The sequence below is a fragment of the Oncorhynchus masou genome, chromosome 32 (assembly GCF_036934945.1).
Source record: "Oncorhynchus masou masou isolate Uvic2021 chromosome 32, UVic_Omas_1.1, whole genome shotgun sequence".
NCBI classification, from domain to species: Eukaryota; Metazoa; Chordata; class Actinopteri; order Salmoniformes; family Salmonidae; genus Oncorhynchus; species Oncorhynchus masou.
Genome location: NC_088243.1, coordinates 95,350,728 through 95,372,836, shown reverse-complemented (window position 1 = coordinate 95,372,836; position 22,109 = coordinate 95,350,728). Strand labels below are relative to the sequence as shown.

Here is a 22,109-nt window from a genome sequence, read left to right as displayed (position 1 = left end):
GCTGACTGACTGGCTGCTTGACTGGTTGACTGACTGGCTGGCAAAGGGAGGGAGGGGACATCCATAAAGATCTTTACTGTAAATTGATGATGCCCTCACACACTGGACATCTTGTCTTTTCATTCTTCTTCTCTAGAAGTGGGTGTTGCAGGAGATTATTGACATGGGATTATCTGCTATAATAACAGACGCTGAGGTCATCATCAATTTACGGTAAAGAACTTTATTGATGTTACTGTGTGGTCTCCCTCCCTCCAACAGGCATCATCACTCAACATTATGACAACAAAAACACAGCGAGTCCGAGAAAACATGTGAGAGCGAAATAGTGTGTGTGAGAGAGAGTGAGAGAGAGAGTGTGTGTGTGTGAGAGAGAGAGAGAGAGAGAGAGAGAGAGGAGTCTGAGTGTATCCCACAGCAGCAGTACTCAGAGGCTGAAGCAGAGCAGCAGGTTCTGTCATCTATCAGGCAATATTCTGCAGGTTACGGTAAGAAACTCTCTGTTTATATGAACAAACCTCTGTATATGGAATGGAATTAAATTAGTTACTTCATATTTACCATTGATTGAGCTGCCCTTCTTGAACAGGGCTCCCCTGTGGTCTGCTGACTTCAATAGGAAACCCTTAAACTGTTTGATAATATAATAATAATGCCATCACTCATTCAATGTTTAAACTGGAACACAACTTCTTCATCAGCAGCAGGTAAAGTGTTTGAGCAGCAATCAGATCACTGTAGATAACAGGTCTATTCAAGGCCATAAATGTGTCAACATCAAGAGAGCAATGCTTACTGGTTCACACGCAGTGTTAGTAAACAGATAGGTTTGTATAAACAGGTGTTCGTGTGGGCGACGTGTGAGATTAGAAAGGGAAGATGTGTGAGACTGACCTGGGACAGACAGACAGACAGACAGACACAGACAAACAGAAAGACACAGACAGACAGACACACACAGACAAACAGAAAGACACAGACAGACAGACACACACAGACACAGACAGGCAGGCAGACAGACAGAAAGACACAGACAGACAGAAAGACACAGACAAACAGAAAGACAGACAGACACACACAGACAAACAGACAGACACAGACAGGCAGGCAGACAGACAGACAGACATAGACAGACAGACAGACATAGACAGACAGACAGACATAGACAGACAGAAAGACACAGACAAACAGAAAGACACAGACAGACAGGCACAGACAGGCAGACAGACACAGACAGACACAGACACAGACAGACAGACACAGACACAGACAGACACAGACACAGACAGACAGACAGACACAGACACAGACAGACAGACACACACAGACACAGACAGACAGACACAGACACAGACAGACACACACAGACACAGACAGACAGACACAGACACAGACAGACAGACACACACAGACACAGACAGACAGACACACACAGACACAGACAGGCAGACAGACAAAGACACAGACAGGCAGACAGACACAGACAGGCAGACAGACACAGACACAGACAGGCAGACACAGACAGACAGGCAGACAGACACAGACAGGCAGGCAGACACAGACACATACAGGCAGACACAGACACAGACAGACAGACACAGACACAGACAGACACAGACACGGACAGACAGACACAGACACGGACAGACAGACACAGACACGGACAGACAGACACAGACACGGACAGACAGACACAGACATGGACAGACACAGACACGGACAGACAGACACAGACACGGACAGACAGACACAGACAGGCAGACAGACACAGACACAGACAGGCAGACACAGACAGACAGGCAGACAGACACAGACAGGCAGGCAGACACAGACACATACAGGCAGACACAGACACAGACAGACAGACACAGACACAGACAGACACAGACACGGACAGACAGACACAGACACGGACAGACAGACACAGACACGGACAGACAGACACAGACACGGACAGACAGACACAGACACGGACAGACACAGACACGGACAGACAGACACAGACACGGACAGACAGACACAGACAGACAGACACAGACACGGACAGACAGACAGACACAGACACGGACAGACACAGACACGGACAGACACGGACAGACACAGACACGGACAGACACGGACAGACACAGACACGGACAGACAGACACAGACACGGACAGACAGACACAGACACGGACAGACAGACACAGACACGGACAGACAGACACAGACACGGACAGACAGACACAGACACAGACAGACAGACACGGACAGACAGACAGACACAGACACGACTGACAGACAGACAGACACGGACAGACAGACAGACACGGACAGACAGACACAGACACGGACAGACAGACACAGACACGGACAGACAGACACAGACACGGACAGACAGACACAGACACGGACAGACAGACACAGACACGGACAGACAGACACAGACACGGACAGACAGACACAGACACGGACAGACAGACAGACAGACAGACAGACAGACACAGACAGACAGACACAGACAGACAGACACAGACAGACAGACAGACACAGACAGACACAGACAGACAGACACAGACAGACAGACAGACAGACACAGACAGACACAGACAGACACAGACAGACACAGACAGACACACAGACAGACACACAGACAGACACAGACAGACAGACACACACAGACACAGACACAGGCAGACAGACACAGACACAGACAGAAAGACACAGACAGGCAGGCAGGCAGACAGACACAGACAGGCAGGCAGACAGACACATACAGGCAGACACAGACACGGACAGACAGACACGGACAGACAGACACAGACACGGACAGACAGACACAGACACGGACAGACACAGACACAGACACGGACAGACAGACACAGACACAGACAGACAGGCAGACAGACACAGACAGGCAGGCAGACAGACACATACAGGCAGACACAGACACAGACAGACACAGACACGGACAGACAGACACAGACACGGACAGACAGACACGGACAGACAGACACAGACACGGACAGACAGACACAGACACGGACAGACAGACACAGACACGGACAGACAGACACGGACAGACAGACACAGACACACACAGACAGACAGGCAGACAGACACAGACAGGCAGGCAGACAGACACATACATGCAGACACAGACACAGACAGACACAGACACGGACAGACAGACACAGACACGGACACACAGACACGGACAGACAGACACAGACACGGACAGACAGACACAGACACGGACAGACAGACACACACACGGACAGACAGACACAGACACGGACAGACAGACACACACACGGACAGACAGACACAGACACGGACAGACAGACACAGACACTGACAGACAGACAGACAGACACGGACAGACACAGACACGGACAGACAGACACAGACACGGACAGACAGACAGACAGACAGACACGGACAGACACAGACACGGACAGACAGACAGACACGGACAGACAGACAGACACAGACACGGACAGGCGTACAGACAGACACAGACACGGACAGACACAGACACGGACAGACGGACAGACAGACACGGACAGACAGACACAGACACGGACAGACAGACACAGACACGGACAGACAGACAGACAGACACGGACAGACAGACACAGACACAGACACGGACAGACAGACAGACAGACACACACAGACACACACAGACAGACAGACACAGACAGACAGACAGACAGACACAGACAGACAGACACAGACACAGACAGACACACACAGACAGACAGTCAGACACAGACAGACACACACAGACAGACAGACAGACAGACAGTCAGACACAGACAGACAGAAAGACACAGACAAACAGAAAGACACAGACAGACAGACACACACAGACACAGACAGGCAGGCAGGCAGACAGACACAGACAGACAGACAGGCACACAGACAGACACAGACAGACACACAGACAGACACACAGACAGACACACAGACAGACACACAGACACAGACAGACACAGACAGACACAGACAGACACAGACACAGACACAGACAGACAGACACAGACAGACACACACAGACAGACAGTCAGGCACAGACAGAAAGACACAGACAGACACAGACAGACAGACACAGACAGACAGGCACACAGACAGACAGGCACAGACAGACAGGCACACAGACAGACAGACAGGCACACAGACAGACAGACAGGCACACAGACAGACAGACAGACAGGCACACAGACAGACAGGCACACAGACAGACAGGCACACACACAGACAGGCACACAGACAGACACACAGACAGGCACACAGACAGACAGGCACACAGACAGACACAGACAGACAGGCACACAGAGAGACCCAGACAGACAGACAGAGACAGAGTCAGACAGACAGAGACAGACAGACAGAGACAGACAGAGACAGACACAGACAGACAGACACATACAGACACAGACAGACAGACACATACAGACACAGACAGACAGACACATACAGACACAGACAGACAGACACAGACAGACACAGACACACAGACAGACACAGACAGACACAGACAGACACAGGCAGGCAGACAGACAGACAGACAGACACAGACAGACAGACAGACAGACAGACAGACACAGACACAGACAGGCAGACACAGACAGACAGGCAGACACAGACAGGCAGACAGACACACAGACAGGCAGACAGACAGACGGACGCATAACAAACGTGTTCAGATGATGATATCTGATTGGTGGTTTTCCAGCAGAGAGCATAACCTAATGTGATATCTAATTGGTGGTTATACAGCAGTGCGGCAACGTGTCATTTTACTATCATATGTTGAACATACTTTTACTGTCTGTCTATAATGCTGAACTGTGGCCCTTCACACCTATGTACGATACCAAGACGTCTGTCTGTCTGTCTGTCTTATCCTCCCTTATTCTGCTGAACCTTTCTCTTTCTCTCTCTCTCTCTCAGCCTCTTGTCCTCCCTTGTTCTGCTGAACCTCTCTCTATCTCTCTCTCTCTCTCTTTGCAAACTGGAAATTTATCCGGAGGCTGCATTCATCGTTGTTGGGGATTTTAACAAGGCTAATCTGAAAACAAGACTCCCTAAATTTTATCAGCATATCGATTGCGCAACCAGGGGCGGGAAAAACCTTGGATCACTGTTACTCTAACTTCCGCAACGCATATAAGGCCCTGCCCCGCCCCCCTTTCAGAAAAGCTGACCACGACTCCATTTTGTTGATACCTGCCTACAGACAAAAGCTAAAAAAAGAAGCTCCCACGCTGAGGTCTGTCCAATGCTGGTCCGACCAAGCTGACTCCACACTCCAAGACTGCTTCCATCACGTGGACTGGGACATGTTTAGTATTGCGTCAAATAAAAACATTGACGAATACGCTGATTCGGTGTGCTAGTTCATTAGAACGTGCGTTGAAGATGTCGTTCCCATAGCAACGATTAAAACATTCCCTAACCAGAAACCTTGGATTGATGGCAGCATTCGCGTGAAACTGAAAGCGCGAACCACTGCTTTCAATCAGGGCAAGGTGTCTGGTAACATGACTGAATACAAACAATGCAGCTATTCCCTCCGTAAGGCTATCAAACAAGCTAAGCGTCAGTACAGAGACAAAGTAGAATCCCAATTCAACGGCTCAGACACAAGAGGCATGTGGCAGGGTCTACAGTCAATCACGGACTACAGGAAGAAACCCAGCCCAGTCACGGACCAGGATGTCTTGCTCCCAGGCAGACTAAATAACTTTTTTGCCCGCTTTGAGGACAATACAGTGCCACTGACACTGCCTGCAACGGAAAAATGCGGTCTCTACTTCACTGCAGCCGAGGTGAGTAAAACATTTAAACGTGTTAACCCTCGCAAGGCTGCAGGCCCAGACGGCATCCCCAGCCGCGCCCTCAGAGCATGCGCAGACCAGCTGGCTGGTGTGTTTACAGACATATTCAATCAATCCCTATATCAGTCTGCTGTTCCCACATGCTTCAAGAGGGCCACCATTGTTCCTGTTCCCAAGAAAGCTAAGGTAACTGAGCTAAACGACTACCGCCCCGTAGCACTCACTTCCGTCATCATGAAGTGCTTTGAGAGACTAGTCAAGGACCATATCACCTCCACCCTACCTGACACCCTAGACCCACTCCAATTTGCTTACCGCTCAAATAGGTCCACAGACGATGCAATCTCAACCACACTGCACACTGCCCTAACCCATCTGAACAAGAGGAATACCTATGTGAGAATGCTGTTCATCGACTACAGCTCGGCATTCAACACCATAGTACCCTCCAAGCTCGTCATCAAGCTCGAGACCCTGGGTCTCGACCCCGCCCTGTGCAACTGGGTACTGGACTTCCTGACGGGCCTCCCCCAGGTGGTGAGGGTAGGTAACATCTCCTCCCCTCTGATCCTCAACACTGGGGCCCCACAAGGGTGCGTTCTGAGCCCTCTCCTGTACTCCCTGTTCACCCACGACTGCGTGGCCACGCACGCCTCCAACTCAATCATCAAGTTTGTGGACGACACAACAGTGGTAGGCTTGATTACCAACAACGACGAGACGGCCTACAGGGAGGAGGTGAGGGCCCTCGGAGTGTGGTGTCAGGAAAATAACCTCACACTCAACGTCAACAAAACTAAGGAGATGATTGTGGACTTCAGGAAACAGCAGAGGGAACACCCCCCTATCCACATCGATGGAACAGTAGTGGAGAGAGTAGCAAGTTTTAAGTTCCTCGGCATACACATCACAGACAAACTGAATTGGTCCACTCACACAGACAGCATCGTGAAGAAGGCGCAGCAGCGCCTCTTCAACCTCAGGAGGCTGAAGAAATTCGGCTTGTCACCAAAAGCACTCACAAACTTCTACAGATGCACAATCGAGAGCATCCTGGCGGGCTGTATCACCGCCTGGTACGGCAACTGCTCCGCCCTCAACCGTAAGGCTCTCCAGAGGGTAGTGAGGTCTGCACAACGCATCACCGGGGGCAAACTACCTGCCCTCCAGGACACCTACACCACCCGATGTTACAGGAAGGCCATAAAGATCATCAAGGACATCAACCACCCGAGCCACTGCCTGTTCACCCCGCTATCATCCAGAAGGCGAGGTCAGTACAGGTGCATCAAAGCTGGGACCGAGAGACTGAAAAACAGCTTCTATCTCAATGCCATCAGACTGTTAAACAGCCACCACTAACATTGAGTGGCTGCTGCCAACACACTGACACTGACTCAACTCCAGCCACTTTAATAATGGGAATTGAATGGGAAATGATGTAAATATATCACTAGCCACTTTAAACAATGCTACCTTATATAATGTTACTTACCCTACATTATTCATCTCATATGCATACGTATATACTGTACTCTATATCATCGACTGCATCCTTATGTAATACATGTATCACTAGCCACTTTAACTATGCCACTTTGTTTACATACTCATCTCATATGTATATACTGTACTCGATACCATCTACTGTATCTTGCCTATGCTGCTCTGTACCATCACTCATTCATATATCCTTATGTACATATTCTTTATCCCCTTACACTGTGTATAAGACAGTAGTTTAGGAATTGTTAGTTAGATTACTTGTTGGTTATTACTGCATTGTCGGAACTAGAAGCACAAGCATTTCGCTACACTCGCATTAACATCTGCTAACCATGTGTATGTGACAAGTAAAATTTGATTTGATTTGTCTTCCCTTATTCTGCTGAACCTCTCTCTTTCTCTCTCTCTCTCAGCCTCTCTTGTCCTCCCTTATTCTTCTGAACCTCTCTCTCTCTCTCGCTCTCTCTCAGCCTCTCTTGTCCTCCCTTATTCTGCTGAACCTTTCTCTCTCTCGCTCTCTCTCAGCCTCTCTTGTCCTCCCTTATTCTGCTGAACCTTTCTCTCTCTCTCTCTCTCTCAGCCTCTCTTGTCCTCCCTTATTCTTCTGAACCTCTCTCTCTCTCTCTCTCTCGGTGCATGCTGGGTGTTTTTGGAGTTTGAGTGTTTGGTGTGGGAAGCTCTATCCTAACTAACTTTCTTGATTCTTTTCTTTACATGTTATTTTCTATGGTGGAGGGTTAATGCAATATTTGTTTTTAGCGGTATCCAAAGTTTTTCTTTTCAAAGTTAGGGTGGAAGAGGACAGAGTAACTTTCCTGGGGGTTGGAAGGTGTAGTGTGCGCAATGGCTTCTCAGCCTAGCGGAGGAGACGCTGTCGATACAGCATGGATTCAGGTGTGTTCCTGAGAACGGAGTTAAGGTGGAGGAGGTTCTGCTCGCGGTCGGTGAACAGGTAGGAGCTGAGTTTATACATTCTGCTTCTAGAATGAACAAAGCTGTGGTTGTGTTCATGAAAAGGGCTAATTTGGTCGGTAGGCTAATTGCTAGCGGAATATTTGTAAGGGATGTGTTGGTGTCAATTTCACCTCTCTCTACCCCTTCAACAAGAGTTGTAGTGGCAAATTTGCCTCCGTTTATTACTGATGATCAAATTAGGAAAGAGTTGAGTCGTTTTGGTAAGTTTGCTAGCGGTTTCCGTGTACTGTCAGCAGGTTTTCAGGCAGATGCCGTTAAGCACGTTGTTTCGTTCAGGAGGCAAGTGTTTATGTTTCTGAACAATAATGAGCAACAGCTAAATGTGCATTTTAAAGTGAGGCATGGGGAGGGGCTCTATGCAGGTTTTGCCAGCACAGATAGTCTACGGTGTTTTGAATGTGGGGATTTGGGGCACAAGAGCTTTGCGTGCCCACATAAAGGCCATAGAAAAGGTGAGGGTACAAGCGCAAGTGGGGAAATCGAGGTCAAAATGCAGGGGGTAAGGAGATGCAGACAGCAGAGGCTGGGCCTAGTCAGTCTAGAGATGGTGGTGTAGCTGAGGCTGGCCCTAGTCAGGCTAGAGATGGTGGAGAAGCAGAGGCTGGCCCTAGTCAGGCTAGAGATGGTGGTGTAGTGAGGCTGGCCCTAGTCAGGCTAGAGATGGTGGAGAAGCAGAGGCTGGCCCTAGTCAGGCTAGAGATGGTGGAGAAGCAGAGGCTGGCCCTAGTCAGGCTAGGATGGTGGAGAAGCAGAGGCTGGCCCTAGTCAGGCTAGAGATGGTGGGTGCAGAGGCTGGGCCTAGTCATGCTAGAGATGGTGGAGAAGCAGAGGCTGGGCCTAGTCATGCTATGGAGGGTGGTGTAGCTGAGGCTGGCCCTAGTCATGCTATGGAGGGTGGTGCAGATGATGCTGGGCCTAGTCATGCTATGGAGGGTGGTGTAGATGAGGCTGGCCCTAGTCATGCTATGGAGGGTGGTGCAGATGATACTGCGTCTAGTCAGGTTATTCTAGTGGATGAGGAGAGTATAGTGGGGAAGTGTAAGAGATTAGGGGGGGAGGAGGAGGGTGTCAAGAGGAAAAGGAAAAAGGGTGTGAACAAAGGCACCATGGAAATGTTGCCTGTTGCTGTGGGTGAGGCCCTAACCAGAGAGAAAGGGCAGGTGGTCAGGGTGGGAGATAGAGAAGAGGAGGAAAGTGAGTCTGAGGAAGAGGATGAGGAGTTATTTTTTTCAGACTCCTCTTCAATTGGCCCGGAGCTGACAGCTAGTCAACCAGAGGGGTCTAAGTACACATTGAGAGAACTGACAAGGTTCCTGAATGAGACTAAGGGGAAAAAGTTAATCTTGAGGCTTTTTTCCTGATCCTAGAAAGTTTGTAAGATCAGTACAACATGCTATGAGAAATGAGGGGCATGGTGTCCTCTCACCCAGGAAACGGTTTAGGTTGAGGAAGTGGGTCACAACAGTGCGTAAAGGTTTACCTTCAGACACTGTTTAAATGTTTAATTTCTTACTGACACTGGGGCTTTTGAGCTTTGCTATTGGTCTATTTCTCTGCTTGCTTTTCTCCCAATTCTTATGGAGACTCTTCGGGTAGGCTCGCTCAATATAAATGGCGCCAGAGATGCGGGAAAGAGGAGTGTGTTGGGTGAATATGTAAAACAAAAAAAAGTACAGGTGTTGTTTCTGCAGGAGACGCATAGTGATGTAGTGAATGAAGTTGATTGGGGGCTCTGGTGGAAAGGGGCAAGTGTGTTGAGCCATGGGACAAATCTTAGTGCAGGTGTGGCAGTCCTTTTTGCACCGGGTCTGGCTGTAAAAATTTGCTCCTCAAAGGAGGTGTGTAGGGGTAGGTTGCTTGTTGTTAAAGCAGAAATTAACAACATGTGTTTTGTCTTTATAAATGTGTATGCGCCTAACACAGGGAGAGAAAGAGGGGTTCTATTTGGGAGTCTTAGACAGGAACTCTCACAAGTAGCGCCTGAGGAGACGCTGGTGATCGGAGGTGACTGGAACTGTACAATGGATTTTACAAAAGACAGAAATGGGGAAGAGCCTCATTCAGTGTCAGTGGGAGTGTTAAGGGACATTTTTAATCAGTTTGACCTAGTGGATGTTTGGAGAACTAAACATCCAAACACAAGACAGTATACGTGGGTGAAGGTTTTTGGGGCTAGGGTGAGTGCAGCTCGACTTGATCGTTTTTACATGTTCAGGAATCAGAGCAATAGGCTGCTGGGTGCTACCATTCTCCCAGTGGGGTTTTCGGATCACCACATAACCATGGCTCGGCTGTCTATTTCACCAGGGCCCCGGCAGGCATCTTATTGGAAGTTCAATGTAAAGCTCTTACAAGATGCCACTTTTTGCTCAGGTTTCCAGACTTTTTGGGAAAGATGGGGGCAGCGAAGAGAGGAGTATGAGTCTCTGAGTCAATGGTGGGATGTGGGGAAAGTGCAAATTCAGCTTTTTTGTCAACAGTACACAGCTCTCTCATCCTCAGAGGCTAGGAGAGTATTGGGGGAACTAGAGCGGTGTATTAGTGAGATGGAGGTAGAGATGGTGGGGCAAGGCAATGTAGGCCTCCAGGCTAACTTAGCCGATTACGTAGGGACCTGGGCAGTTTTTTCCAGGTTAAAGCAAAAGGAGCACTTGTAAGAGCTAGGTTCTCCATGCTCAAGGAGATGGATGCTCCCAGCTCCTTCTTCTTTGGGTTGGAAAGACAGAGCAGTGAAGCCAAGGGTATGCATTGTCTACGGCTGTCTGATGGGCGGGTGACCTCTGTGGTGGGGGAGATGCGGGAGCGGACTGTGGAGTTTTATACTGAATTGTATAGGGCAGAAATGTGTGATCCCATGTGTGCTCAGGTCTTGTTCGCAGGACTCCCTAAGCTCTCTCGGGCACAGAGGGATGAAATGGACATTCCTCTGTTGTCACATGAACTGGCAGAGGCAGTAACTCAGATGTCCCCGGTCGTGCACCCGGGGTCGATGGACTTCCAGTGGAATTTTACAAAAAATTCTGGGGAACAATTGGACAGGATTTCCTTTGCGTGTTGCGAGAATGCGTCGAGGTAGGAGAGTTGCCGATGAGCTGCCGTCGGGCGGCTCTGACTCTCCTGCCCAAAAAGGGGACTTGTGTGAACTTAAGAACTGGAGGCCTGTGGCATTACTCTGTGCGGACTACAAGATTTTTGCCAAGGTCCTCTCTAACAGACTGAAGTCCCATCTGGACTCTATAATACACAAGGACCAGACATATTGTGTACCGGGACGCTCAATCACGGACAACTTGTTCTTGATTAGGGACATGTTGGACTTGTCGAGAGGTTCTAATGTGAACTTTGGACTGGTCTCTTTAGATCAAGAGAAGGCTTTTGATAGAGTGGATCATGAGTATCTGTTTAATGTGATGTCTGTGTTTGGGTTTGGGAAGAGTTTTGTGACCTGTGTGAAGCTGTTGTATGCTGGGGCGTCATGTATGGTTAAGGTGGGAGGGGGCTCAGTAGGCCAGTCTGGGTGAGACGGGGCATTAGACAAGGATGCCCTCTATCTGGGCAGCTGTACACACTAGCCATTGAGCCTTTTTAGGACTGCTACGCAGGAGACTGCGGGGAGTGTGCTGGACAGGCATGGATGTGGTGACAGGAATAGCAGTCTCAGCTTATGCAGATGATGTTTCTGTGATGGTCAGGGATGGGCAAGATATGCAGGAACTAGAGACCAGTCTGAAGGTGTACGAGGGAGCTTCATCAGCTAAGGTAAACTGGGGAAAGAGCAAAGCTCTGTTATGTGGGGCATGGGGGGATAGGGCTCCTCCTCTGCTTCCAGGGGGTTTGCAGTGGGGTTGTGAAGGGCTTAAAGTGTTGGGGGTGTACCTGGGCTCGGAGAGGTGGGTCAGCAAGAACTGGGAGGGGCTGTCACAGGCAGTGGTGTCAAGACTGGCCAGGTGGAGGTGGCTCCTGTCCCAAGTGTCATATAGAGGAGGGTGCTGATAATCAACAACCTGGTGGCATCTTCCTTGTGGCATAAACTGGCTGTCCTCAACCCCCCGCCGGTTTGCTTGCAGACCTGCAACGCAAGCTGGTGGACTTCTTTTGGTCGGGACATCACTGGCTGAAGGCAGCAGTTTTGTACATGACCGTCCATGAAGGAGGACAAGGCCTGGTGGAACTGGAGAGCAGGATGGCTGCTTTCCGACTAAAGGCGGTGCAGAGACTGCTGTACCACACTGATGTTGGCTGGAGGGAACCAGCATGCGCGCTGCTGAGGAGAGCTGGTGGATTAGGGTTGGACCGGCAGCTGTTCCTCATGAAGCTGGAGAGGCTGAGTACAGCAGGTCTCTCAGAGTTTTACTCTGCGGTGCTGAGGGCCTGGCAGCTGCTAAGGCCCACACGAGAAGGGGGTGTGGAGCCTGGGCAGTGGGTGTGGGAGGAGCCTATCTTCCACAACCCAGCCATCCCTTTGAGATCGGTTCAGTCGGCCACCCTGCAGAGGCAACTGATGGCAGGGGGTTTACAAAGGCTGGGTGACCTGAGACTGCTGGGAGAGGAGGGTGGAAAACCCCGGAGGTCTTGGCGCAACAAACAGGAATAACGTCTCTTAGGCTGCTGGAGAGATTCCTGGAGGAGGTCCAGGAGGCACTGTCTGAGCCGGTAAGGGGGTGTTTGAGAGGCCAAAGGGAGAGGGGCCACCAATGTTCCCGCCACTGCAGGTGACGGCAGAGACTGGAGACTGGCAAGGGGGTCTGGAGGACTTGTTAGATTTTAACACTCCAAGCCTGGGGGAGTTTGAGGGGTCGGAGGTAAAGCCCTCTACAACCTCTGCGTTAAGGTTAGGAACATTAGGAGCCTAACAGGAGTGAAGGCACATCAGTGGCAGGGGGTATGTGGGGCGGAGAGTATGGTGGGTTTTAGATGGAGGGCGCTCTACAAACCCCCAGTACCAAAGAGGTCAGGGGACCTCCAGTGGAGGGTTCTTCATGGAGCCCTGGCCACTAACAGCTGGTTGGCACGGGTTGATCCGGGAATTGGGCAGGGGTGTACTTTCTGTCAAATGAAAGAAACTGTAATTCATGTGTTTTCTGTGTGCACCAGGTTAATGCCATTAATGTCTCTGTTGGAATGTCTGTGTGACAGGTTGGGGGTGGTTTTTGCTGTTGGGATATTTATAATGGGATACAGGTATTCGAGTAAGGAGAAAGAAAAATGTGTTTTGTTGAATTTTCTGTTTGCTCAGGCAAAGTTAGCTATTTGGCTAACAAGGAGGAACAGGGTCAAAGGTGGGGGGATAACAGACCCTTTACTACTGTTTAATGGGATGGTCTCTGCGCGCCTTAGGGTTGAGTTTGAGTTCTATAAAATGATCAAATGTGTGGAGATGTTTGAGGAGATATGGTGTGTTGGGGGGGCTGTCTGTATTGCTGGGGAAGATGTTTTGGATATACGGTTGTAGGAGAGGGTTTTTGTGTATGGTGATTTGTATCATGTGGTAGATGGAAAGATGAGTATGGTACATGTATGCAGTACAGGATCTATTTTTATTTTTTTATTTTAGGAGTGGGGGGTGATTTTTAAATGAATTGAGAATATTTCAATAAAGAAAGACCAAAAGTCAAAGTCTCTCTCTCTCTCTCAGCCTCTCTTGTCCTCCCTTATTCTGCTGAACCTCTCTCTCTCTCTTTCTCTCTCTCTCTCCCAGCCTCTCTTGTCCTCCTTATTCTGCTGAACCTCTCTCTCTCTCTCTCTCTCTCTCTCTCTCTCTCAGCCTCTCTTGTCCTCCCTTATTCTTCTGAACCTCTCTCTCTCTCTCTCTCTCTCTCAGCCTCTCTTGTCCTCCCTTATTCTGCTGAACCTCTCTCTCTCTCTCTCTCTCTCTCTCTCAGCCTCTCTTGTCCTCCCTTATTCTGCTGAACCTCTCTCTCTCTCTCTCTCTCTCTTCTCTCTCTCTCTCTCAGCCTCTCTTGTCCTCCCTTATTCTGCTGAACTCTCTCTCTCTCTCTCTCTCTTGTCCTCTTATTCTCAGCCTCTCTTGTCCTCCTTCTCTCTCAGCCTCTCTTGTCCTCCTTATTCCTCTCTCTCTCTCTCTCTCTCTCTCAGCCTCTCTTGTCCTCCCTTATTCTGCTGAACCTCTCTCTCTTCTCTCTCTCTCTCTCTCTCTCTCTCTCCTCAGCCTCTCTTGTCCTCCCTTATTCTGCTGAACCTCTCTCTTCTCTCTCTCTCAGCCTCTCTTGTCCTCCCTTATTCTTCTGAACCTCTCTCTCTCTCTCGCTCTCTCTCAGCCTCTCTTGTCCTCCCTTATTCTGCTGAACCTTTCTCTCTCTCGCTCTCTCTCTCAGCCTCTCTTGTCCTCCCTTATTCTGCTGAACCTCTCTCTCTCTCTCTCTCTCTCTCAGCCTCTCTTGTCCTCCCTTATTCTTCTGAACCTCTCTCTCTCTCTCTCTCTCTCTCTCTCAGCCTCTCTTGTCCTCCCTTATTCTGCTCCCTTATTCTGCTCTCTCTCTCTCTCTCTCTCTCTCTCTCTCAGCCTCTCTTGTCCTCCCTTATTCTGCTGAACCTTTCTCTCTCTCTCTCTCTCTCTCTCAGCCTCTCTTGTCCTCCCTTATTCTGCTGAACCTCTCTCTCTCTCTCTCTCTCTCTCTCTCAGCCTCTCTTGTCCTCCCTTATTCTTCTGAACCTCTCTCTCTCTCTCTCTCTCTCTCAGCCTCTCTTGTCCTCCCTTATTCTGCTGAACCTCTCTCTTTCTCTCTCTCTCTCCCAGCCTCCCTTATCCTGCTGGACCTCTCAAACTGGACCTCTCTTGAGGAGGGAGAAGAACCATCTTCAGTATTGTTTTGAAAATATAAATCCCTTGTACAACCGGGAAAGGTAGGTCATTGTTCAGTCCATAATGTTCCCTACATAATGATACAAAGCATGACATGTTCTCCTTGAAATAGAGAAGTTATTCACAAAGGGGAAAATACACATGGAGAGAAGATGTGTATTGGGTACGGCCTGCCAAATGCTAGGCATTTGGAATTGGCCTGGTCTTTCATCAGCACACGTCCATACACTAGAGAGCAGAACCCTGCTGATATCTGATTGGTGGTTTTACAGCAGAGAGCAAAACTCTGTTATCAGAGAGCTGGAGCTGAACTCAGACCTTAGAGTGGCAATCAGCAGTTGCTGCATCCATTTTTGGACATAAAAATGTATGATAGTGTATACTCCCTTTGATTCTTGAAGAATATAACTTATAAGTGCCTCATGAGCTTAGTTCTACAATCGTACCTCATCAGAACCCAAAATATTAGTTTGTTTTACTCCAATGTTTATAAACAAAGCAAATGTAAACACATCTATATAGCCTTAACATATTGTTAAACCTTTACTGTTGATATCATGGTCAGTCCTTGCATCCATACCTGTGTCTTTGAATTTGGTAGTGGTTCCTTTTCTCCAGGCCCATCCCCCTGCTTTTTACTGAAACAGTGTTGGGGAGACGGCTTTGATATTGTTTCAACTAATGATTGGCGCTTTAAGAATGTTACAAAAAATTGTTAGCTTTGCTAGTAAGGTGCTAGGGGTCAAGCAGTCAGGTCTGGAGGTCATTTATGAAGGTGCTAGTGGTCAAGCAGTCAGGGCTGGACGTCATTTATGAAGGTGCTAGGGGTCAAGCAGTCAGGTCTGGAGGTCATTTATGATAGAAAAAGCCCACAAGTAATTGATGGAACCAAGACATTCTCATTACCAGGAGTTGGAGCTACTCCCTGTAGAGGAAATTCCAGGGTACCAGAGTAGAAAAAAAACAACATTAACATTGTAGTTAAACTACCAGGAGGACCAGTGCTCTGGACAATAGCTAACATTGTAGTTAAAATACCAGGAGGAACAGTGTTCTGGACTACAGCTAACATTGTAGTTAAACTACCAGGAGGACCAGTGTTCTGGACTACAGCTAACATTGTAGTTAAACTACCAGGAGGACCAGTGTTCTGGACGACAGCAAACATTGTAGTTAAACTACCAGGACTACCAGTGTTCTGGACTACAGCTAACATGATAGTTAAACTTCCAGGAGGACCAGTGTTCTAGATTACAGCTAACATTGTAGTTAAAATACCAGGAGGAACCGTGTTCTGGACTACAGCTAACATTGTAGTTAAAATACCAGGAGGAACAGTGTTCTGGACTACAGCTAACATTGTAGTTAAACTACCAGGAGGACCAGTGTTCTGGACGACAGCAAACATTGTAGTTAAACTACCAGGACTACCAGTGTTCTGGACTACAGCTAACATGATAGTTAAACTTCCAGGAGGACCAGTGTTCTAGATTACAGCTAACATTGTAGTTAAAATACCAGGAGGAACCGTGTTCTGGACTACAGCTAACATTGTAGTTAAAATACCAGGAGGAACAGTGTTCTGGACTACAGCTAACATTGTAGTTAAACTACCAGGAGGACCAGTGTTCTGGACTACAGCTAACATTGCAGTTAAACTACCAGGAGGACCAGTGTTCTGGACGACAGCAAACATTGTAGTTAAACTACCAGGAGGACCAGTGTTCTGGACGACAGCTAACATTGTAGGTAAACTTCCAGGAGGACCAGTGTTCTGGACTACAGCTAACACTGTAGTTAAAACACCAAGAGGACCAGTGTTCTGGAAAACAGCTAACATTGTAGTTAAACTACCAGGAGGACCAGTGTTTTGGCCTCCAGATAACATTTTAGTTAAACTACCAGGAGGACCAGTGTTCTGGACTACAGCTAACATTGTAGTTAAACTACCAGGAGGACCAGTGTTCTGGACTACAGCTAACATTGTAGTTAAACTACCAGGAGGACCAGTGTTCTGGACTACAGCTAACATTGTAGTTAAACTTCCAGGAGGACCAGTGTTCTGGACTACAGCTAACATTGTAGTTAAACGACCAGGAGGACCAGTGTTCTGGACTACAGCTAACATTGTAGGTAAACTACCAGGAGGACCAGTGTTCTGGACGACAGCAAACATTGTAGTTAAACTACCAGGAGGACCAGTGTTCTGGACGACAGCTAACATTGTAGGTAAACTTCCAGGAGGACCAGTGTTCTGGACTACAGCTAACACTGTAGTTAAAACACCAAGAGGACCAGTGTTCTGGAAAACAGCTAACATTGTAGTTAAACTACCAGGAGGACCAGTGTTTTGGCCTCCAGATAACATTTTAGTTAAACTACCAGGAGGACCAGTGTTCTGGACTACAGCTAACATTGTAGTTAAACTACCAGGAGGACCAGTGTTCTGGACTACAGCTAACATTGTAGTTAAACTACCAGGAGGACCAGTGTTCTGGACTACAGCTAACATTGTAGTTAAACTTCCAGGAGGACCAGTGTTCTGGACTACAGCTAACATTGTAGTTAAACTACCAGGAGGACCAGTGTTCTGGACTACAGCTAACATTGTAGTTAAATTGCCAGTGTTCTGGCCTACAGCTAACATTGTAGGTAAACTACCAGGAGGACCAGTATTCTGGTCTAGAGCTAACATTGTAGGTAAACTACCAGGAGGACCAGTATTCTGGACTACAGCTAACATTGTAGTTAAACTACCAGGAGCACCACTGGTCTGGCCTCCAGCTAACATTGTAGTTAAACTACCAGGAGGACCAGTGTTCTGGACTACAGCTAACATTATTGTTAAACGACCAGGAGGACCAGTGTTCTGGACTACAGCTAACATTGTAGGTAAACTACCAGGAGGACCAGTATTCTGGACTACAGCTAACATTGTAGGTAAACTACCAGGAGGACCAGTGTTCTGGACGCCAGCTAACATTGTAGTTAAACGACCAGGACTACCAGTGTTCTTGACTACAGCTAACACTGTAGTTAAAACAACAGGAGGACCAGTGTTCTGGAAAACAGCTAACATTGTAGTTAAACGACCAGGAGGAATAGTGTTCTGGACTGCAGCTAACATTGTACTTAAAATCCCAGGAGGACCAGTGTTCTGGACTACAGCTAACATTGTAGTTAAACTTCCAGGAGGACCAGAGTTCTTGACTACAGCTAACATTGTAGTTAAATTGCCAGTGTTCTGGCCTACAGCTAACATTGTAGGTAAACTACCAGGAGGACCAGTATTCTGGTCTAGAGCTAACATTGTAGGTAAACTACCAGGAGGACCAGTATTCTGGACTACAGCTAACATTGTAGTTAAACTACCAGGAGCACCACTGGTCTGGCCTCCAGCTAACATTGTAGTTAAACTACCAGGAGGACCAGTTTTCTGGACCACAGCTAACATTGTAGTTAAACTACCAGGAGGACCAGTGTTCTGGACTACAACTAACATTGTAGTTAAACTACCAGGAGGACCAGTGTTCTGGACAATGGCTAACATTGTAGTTAAACTACCAGGAGGACCAGTTTTCTGGACTACAGCTAATGTTGTAGTGAAACTACCAGTGTTCTGGCCTACAGCTAACATTTTAGTTAAACTACCAGGAGGACCAGTGTTCTGGACTACAGCTAACATTATTGTTAAACTACCAGGAGGACCAGTGTTCTGGACTACAGCTAACATTGTCGTTAAACTTCCAGTGTTCTGGCCTACAGCTATCATTGTAGTTACACTGCCAGGAGAACCAGCTTTCTGGACTACAGCTAACATTTTAGTTAAACTACCAGGAGGACCAGTGTTCTGGACAATGGCTAACATTGTAGTTAAACTACCAGGAGGACAAGTTTTCTGGACTACAGCTAATGTTGTAGTGAAACTACCAGGAGGACCAGTATTCTGGTCTAGAGCTAACATTGTAGGTAAACTACCAGGAGGACCAGTGTTCTGGACGACAGCTAACATTGTAGTTAAACGACCAGGACTACCAGTGTTCTTGACTACAGCTAACACTGTAGTTAAAACACCAGGAGGACCAGTGTTCTTTAAAACAGCTAACATTGTAGTTAAACGACCAGGAGGAATATTATTCTTGACTACAGCTAACATTGTAGTTAAATTGCCAGTGTTCTGGCCTACAGCTAACATTGTAGTTAAACTACCAGGAGGACCAGTGTTCTTGACTACAGCTAACATTGTAGGTAAACTACCAGGAGGACCAGTATTCTGGTCTAGAGCTAACATTGTACTTAAAATCCCAGGAGGACCAGTGTTCTGGACTACAGCTAACATTGTAGTTAAACTTAAAGTGTTCTTGACTGCCATTGTAGTTAAATTGCCAGTGTTCTGGCCTACAGCTAACATTGTAGTTAAACTACCAGGAGGACCAGTGTTCTGGACTACAGCTAACATTGTAGGTAAACTACCAGGAGGACCAGTATTCTGGTCTAGAGCTAACATTGTAGGTAAACTACCAGGAGGACCAGTATTCTGGACTACAGCTAACATTGTAGTTAAACTACTAGAAGGACCACTGTTCTGGACTACAGCTAACATTGTAGTTAAACTACCAGTTGGACCAGTGTTCTGGACTCCAGCTAACATTGTAGTTAAACAACCAGGAGGACCAGTTTCTGGACTACAGCTAACATTGTAGTTAAACTACCAGGAGGACCAGTGTTCTGGACTACAGCTAACATTGTAGTTAAACTACCAGGAGGACCAGTGTTCTGGACTACAGCTAACATTGTAGTGAAACTACCAGTGTTCTGGACTACAGCTAACATTGTAGTTAAACTACCAGGAGGACCAGTGTTCTGGCCTACAGCTAACATTGTAGTTAAACTACCAGAAGGACCAGTGTTCTGGACTACACCTAACATTATTGTTAAACGACCAGGAGGACCAGTGTTCTGGCCTATAGCTAACATTGTAGTTAACCTACCAGTGTTCTGGCCTACAGCTAACATTGTAGTTAAACTACCAGAAGGACCAGTGTTCTGGACTACACCTGACATTATTGTTAAACGACCAGGAGGACCAGTGTTCAGGAAGACAGCTAACATTGTAGTTAAAATACCAGGAGGACCAGTGTTCTGGACTACAGCTAACGTTGTAGTGAAACTACCAGTGTTCTGGCCTACAGCTAACATTGTAGTTAACCTACCAGTGTTCTGGCCTACAGCTAACATTGTAGTTAAACTACCAGGAGGACCAGTTTTCTGGACTACAGCTAACGTTGTAGTGAAACTACCAGTGTTCTGGCCTGCAGTTAACATTGTAGTTAAACTGCCAGGAGGACCAGTGTTCTGGACTACAGCTAACATTGTAGTTAAACTACCAGGAGGACCAGTGTTCTTGACTACAGCTAACATTGTAGTTAAAATCCCAGGAGGACCAGTGTTCTGGAAAACAGCTAACATTGTAGTTAAACTACCAGGAGGAATAGTGTTCTGGACTACAGGTAACATTGTACTTAAAATCCCAGGAGGACCAGTGTTCTGGACTACAGCTAACATTGTAGTTAAACTACCAGGAGGACCAGTGTTCTGGACTATGGCTAACATTGTAGTTAAACTATCAGGAGGAACAGTTTTCTGGACTACAGCTAACGTTGTAGTGAAACTACCAGGAGGACCAGTGTTCTGGACTATGGCTAACATTGTAGTTAAACGACCAGGAGGACCAGTGTTCTGGACTACAGCTAACATTGTCGTTAAACTTCCAGTGTTCTGGCCTACAGCTATCATTGTAGTTAAACTGCCAGGAGAACCAGCTTTCTGGACTACAGCTAACATTTTAGTTAAACTACCAGGAGGACCAGTGTTCTGGACAATGGCTAACATTGTAGTTAAACTACCAGGAGGACCAGTTTTCTGGACTACAGCTAACATTGTAGTGTAAACTACCAGGAGGACCAGTGTTCTGGTCGACAGCTAACATTGTAGTTAAACTACCAGGAGGACCAGTGTTCTGGACTACAGCTAACACTGTAGTTAAAACACCAGGAGGACCAGTGTTCTTTAAAACAGCTAACATTGTAGTTAAAACACCAGGAGGACCAGTGTTCTTGAAAACAGCTAACATTGTAGTTAAATTGACCAGTGTTCTTGACTACAGCTAACATTGTAGTTAAATTGCCAGTGTTCTGGCCTACAGCTAACATTGTAGTTAAACTACCAGGAGGACCAGTATTCTGGTCTAGAGCTAACATTGTACTTAAAATCCCAGGAGGACCAGTGTTCTGGACTACAGCTAACATTGTAGTTAAACTTCCAGGAGGACCAGTGTTCTTGACTACAGCTAACATTGTAGTTAAATTGCCAGTGTTCTGGCCTACAGCTAACATTGTAGTTAAACTACCAGGAGGACCAGTGTTCTGGACTACAGCTAACATTGTAGGTAAACTACCAGGAGGACCAGTATTCTGGACTACAGCTAACATTGTAGTTAAACTACCAGGAGCACCACTGGTCTGGCCTCCAGCTAACCTTGTAGGTAAACTACCAGGAAGACCAGTGTTCTGGCATCCAGATAACATTGTAGTCAAACTACCAGGATGACCAGTGTTCTGGAATAAAGCTAACATTGTAGTTAAACGACCAGGAGGACCAGTGTTCTGGACTACAGCTAACATTGTAGTTAAACTCCCAGGATGACCAGTGTTCTGGAAAAAGCTAACATTGTAGTTAAACTACCAGGACTACCAGTGTTCTGGACTACAGCTAACATTGTATTTAAAATCCCAGAAGGACCAGTGTTCTGGAAAACAGCTAACATTGTAGTTAAACTACCAGTAGGAACAGTGTTCTGGACTACAGCTAACATTATTGTTAAACGACCAGGTGGACCAGTGTTCTGGACTACAGCTAACATTGTAGTTAAACTACTAGAAGGACCAGTGTTCTGGACTACAGCTAACATTGTAGTTAAA

The 22,109-nt window shown here is 47.4% G+C and overlaps 1 protein-coding gene across 1 annotated transcript in view; it reads left to right on the top strand.

Moving 5' to 3' along the window:
* Positions 1-432: 432 nt before the first annotated feature.
* The window catches only part of LOC135527299 (cysteinyl leukotriene receptor 1-like), a 78,919-nt gene continuing 57,242 nt past the window's right edge, over positions 433-22,109 (top strand). The window contains exons 1-2 of the mRNA XM_064955887.1: positions 433-488; positions 15,064-15,170. The gene's annotated coding sequence lies outside the window, so the exon portion shown is untranslated. The remainder of the gene's footprint in view (positions 489-15,063; positions 15,171-22,109) is intronic.